Raw genomic sequence first — 4,694 nt, forward strand, 5'->3', positions numbered from 1 at the left:
TTGGGGTCACTGCCCTCCACGGTTCAGCAGGTGGTGGTCTTTTAGGTGGCTTGGACTCTGTTGCCAGCAGCCCCTGGCATCACTGAGATTGACGTCCTCCCATCTTCCAGCAGTGGGCGGTACACTGCGAGCTCAGCTTCTAGCTTGACGTTGATGTTTAGCAACAGCGTTTCCTACTTCTAGGCCTGGTGCTGCCCCTCTTCCCAGGTCTGTGCCAGCTTCAACTCCAGGTGCGGCAGGACCGGGTAGAGCTGCTCATCTGCAGGGGGTAGTAGGCCACCACGTTGCTTGGGCTGTTCTCCCAGTTTGCTTTAATAATTCATAACAAGCCATGGTAGATCTCTAAAGACTGGGCCATGTGTCTCAGCTCCAAGAGTGCCATCGTGACAGTTTGCATGGCTTTTCTGAGGCAGCAGCTCATCATAGCAACTCTGGACATTCACAGGATCTTGCTGAAGTCCTAAGAGTTGGTGACATTCACCTCCCTGATCAACCCCAGCCTGGGCCTGGAGGTCTTTCACTTCCTCTTTGTGGTTCTTCTTTGTGAATAGCAGCTCCTCCTTGACAGCCACTGTGTCTCTCTCCAGCTGCAGACGTGGGATGTTGGCATCATCAGTGACCTTATAGAGGCCATGGAGGTCATGCTTTACAGCCTGGCACATACCCAACTCTATCTAATATTTCAGTCTAAAGTCATCAGCAACAAGACTAGTACTGCCAGTCTGCAGAATGGTGCGGGGACTGTCCACAGAATTTGCAAAGGCGGTAACCCTCAGCTCCATGGTGGCCTTGAAGTAATGTCTCCAGTCTCTGTCCTGGGGCCTCTTCATCGCCAGATGTTCTTGAATTTTGCTCTACAGACTTTGATTATCAGTCTCCAGAATCCTCACTCTATCCAGGTAGAAGGCTAGGTGGTCCAGACCTTGCATGAAATACTTCTCAATCTATATGCCCACCGATCCTGCCAAACCCTTGGCCATTCCCTACAAAGGCTCTGGAGGCAACTTCCCAAAAGGTGATGAAACCCCACACAGAGATCTGGGAGTCTGGGCTGGCATAAAAGCTTGTTTGCACCACTGCCTAGCTGGACCTGGTGGCTGGGTGTCTGGAGCAAGAGGGCAGGGGCCAGTGGTTGGTGGAGAAGGTAGTAAAGTCAGGGGTGAAGCTCATGCTATCAGGGGAGGAAGATGAGAGACCAAGACTCAGGTTATGGCTCTATACACATACAAATGTTCTTTAATAAATGCTTTCAGGACTCTATCGTTATTTATCAGAACACTAATACACCATGGCCCAGGAGAGTTTAATCCCAGAAACATTGGTTTCTCATCTGAAGAATAAGGAAAACAATTCATCATATAAAAGAAACAAAAGAAAAGTACCACCAGCCAAGGAGATGTGGAAAAACATTTGACTAAAATCAATACACATTCATGATTAAAAAACAAAAAAGATGAAAACAACTCTTTGCTGAATAGGAATAGAAGTTTTCTTAACCTGAAAAGGAGCACTTAAAAACAATCTAAAGCCTCCAGTATTCAGACTTAATGGTGAAGGGCTGAATATTTTATGTTTAAGATCAATGATAAAGTAATGATGTATAACTTCATTACTTCTTTTCAAATTTTGCTAAGATCCTAGACAGTGCAGTAAGTGTGAGACAGGTAGCAAAAGCCATACAGACTAGAAAAAAATTTTGAACCACTTTTATCTGTAGGTAGCATGATGATGAACATAAAAATTGTAAGAACTTATAAATGGATTTATTAAACCCAAAGCAACAAAGTTAATATATAAAAATCATTTGCATTTCTGTATGGTATGGAAAGTTGGTAAATGACATTTAAAAGTATGATTTAAATAGCATAGAAATCCATGAAATATGCAAAAATAAATTCAATGCATATGTGTAAATATCAAATTGCCTCTCTGGTGTGAGAAACTGAAAGTGTAAATAAGAACCAAAATGTAGAATAGTTATTGTGAAATAGGAAGTAGCTGTTCAAAGGGAAAAGGTGTGGGGAATGGAAGGGAAAAGAAAAAACTGAGAAATAAAGGATAAAATGGAAACAAAGCTTTGTACATAAGGAGGGGAAAAGAGATTGAGAAGGTAGGGGAACAAGAAAAAAAGAGGAACTAAGATATATCATGTACAGGTACAAATTCCCTACAATGAATATGATCATGCTATCTAAATTGTACCAATAAATTTAATTATTAAAAAATACCACAATGAGTCTTCATATACTCCTCAAAAAAGAGAGAATAAATTCAATACAATATGTGCAGGAACTGTATACTGAAAACTGTAAAATACTAAGACATATTAAAAAGATGTAAAAATAGGAAGATGTACAGGATCATAGATGAAAAGACTTGATATTGCTCAGCTACATCTGACAAAAGGCTAATACCTAAAATACACAAGGAAGTCAAGCAACTCAATGCAACAAAATAAATAGCTTCATTAGAAAACAGTCAAGGAGTTGAACAAACATTTCTCAAAGGAAGAGATACCAATGGGCAACAGATATTTAAAAAATGCTGGCATTTCTAATCATCAGGGAAATGCAAACTAAAACCACAATAAAATATCCCCTCCCATCTGTTAGGGTGCCTGTCATCCAAAGGGAGAGTGATAATGTTGATGGGGATGTGGAGCAAAGAGAACTCTTATCTCTGCTGGTGGGAATGGAGATTAATGCAAACACTTTGGGAAATAGTATGGCGTTTGCTGAGGATTTTGGGGCCAGTTGTTCTACACAGTTTAGATCTACTTCTGAGACTGTGGCAAAACTAGTGGTATTAATCCTCGGTTTCCTTTGCTTCCTCATTTTCTTCCTAATTTGTTTTACATTCCTCCACTATCCTCTACCTTCTTACTTCTTCTTTCTTTTTTTCTCATTATTACACCAATGCTGTTATAGCAGTTACAGAGAAAACTAAAAATATATAAAATTAGATTTAAAGAATTTAGATGAGGAAAACTAAACATCCAACAAATTGTTAGAAACAAGAATACAAATAATGAAATGGTCTTATTAAACTAGTGTCTGTGTTTCCAAGAAAGTAGATTTTCAGGGTGACTGATTTTTTTGAAACCATGGGCTTCTCTGCTCTAGTCCTCTTTGCATCCCGTGAAATTATATGTAGAATTTTTTTGTTGGTGTGTGCATTTTCTACATATTATCAAAGTAGTCATGAAAAAGAATATAAAAGAAATGTAAAATAATGATGTTCTCTATAGTTGTTTTGTCTTTATGAGGGTAGTCACTGGGTCGAATTTTAGGGGCTGTGATATTACTGAAAGTGGAATTTACGTGTAATAGTAGGAAACCATAAAAAATTGCCGAAATGTGATAAGTAGTCTACAACATACATTAGTGGAATACAAATTGATAAAAAGTTTTACACATACTTTAGTTTTATCAATGATATTTTAATTAATTTATTCTAAGGAAGTAACCATGAAAGATTTAGCTGCAAGGGATGCTCATCACTGAATTGTTTACCATAAAAAAAAAAAAGAATTGTTTACCATAATAAAAAATGGATCCCATATAAATGTTCAACAGTAATGAGTTGGTTTAAAATTATGGCACATCAATGCAATGATATAGTATGATATCTTTAAAAATAGTGTTAGAAAATATTAGTGGCATGCAAAAGTTCATCCTATACCAAAAGTTTTTAAACTGTGACCACAGGACAGCTCCTGTCCACATATTTGGTAAATAGTTTTGTTGGGGTATAGTTACTCTTTTCTTACAATCTGTGGTTTACTGTTACAGTTTATATGTAAACTGTCCTCCAAAAGTCTCATATATTCAGAGGTAGGGTTTTCAGAAGATTGGTTGGATCATGTGAGCACTATACTCACTAGTGGATTAATCTCTTGCTGAATTCATAGCTGAATGTGAGATTAGAATGTGAGTTCTATGGAGGAGGTGGATCACTGCGGATGTGCCTTTGGAGGACAGCTCTTTCTCCCTGATTCTTCTTGTTCTCTCTGCTTCCTGGCTATCATGCATGTATTGAGCAATATTTCTCTGCCAGATCCTTCTGCCATAACTTTTCTCTTTGGTGCCCCCACCCCTGGCCCTGGACTGAACCCTCTGAAACCATGATCTAAAATTAAATCTCTCCTTCTATATTGTGGTTATATTTGGTCACAGTGATGAAAAGCTGACTAATACACTGACTTTGTCCTTTGTCCCAACTTTGTCCTGTAGCTACAGTGTTGAGTGTTGCAATGAAGACTTTAATGCCAGTAAAACCTAAACTACTCTCTGGTCCTTTGAGGAAAAAGCTTACCAATCCCTGTTCAGTGTCATTAAGTGAAAACATAATATGATCTCTTTCATATAAAATAGATATACGTGCACACACATGAGGGCAGAAGAGAATTTCAAAGTAGATATACGAAATGATAAATGGTTATTTGGAGGATAAAATAAAATAAGAGGTCATTGTCATCCTTTGTTTTTCAACATTTTTCAGAATTTATACTGTAACTATTACTTTTGTCCTCACATACAGAAAATACTTTGTGTAGTGCCATAAAATAAATGACACTTTATTTAGTGTTCATCAGTGTCCCTCTGTCTTCCATTCTTTTCCTTGTGGCTACAATGATGGCAGAAGTGTCTCTCATTATTCTGTTGAGTGGTTGTGAGGCCACCAACTGCCTGTAA

At 38.3% G+C, this 4,694-nt stretch overlaps 1 pseudogene; it reads right to left on the minus strand.

Moving 5' to 3' along the window:
• Positions 1-311: 311 nt before the first annotated feature.
• Positions 312-980, minus strand: LOC102024392 (annotated as a pseudogene).
• Between the last annotated feature and the right edge of the window lie 3,714 nt (positions 981-4,694).

This window comes from Chinchilla lanigera, unplaced genomic scaffold (genome assembly GCF_000276665.1).
Source record: "Chinchilla lanigera isolate Chin_1 unplaced genomic scaffold, ChiLan1.0 scaffold00044, whole genome shotgun sequence".
Classification (NCBI taxonomy): Eukaryota; Metazoa; Chordata; class Mammalia; order Rodentia; family Chinchillidae; genus Chinchilla; species Chinchilla lanigera.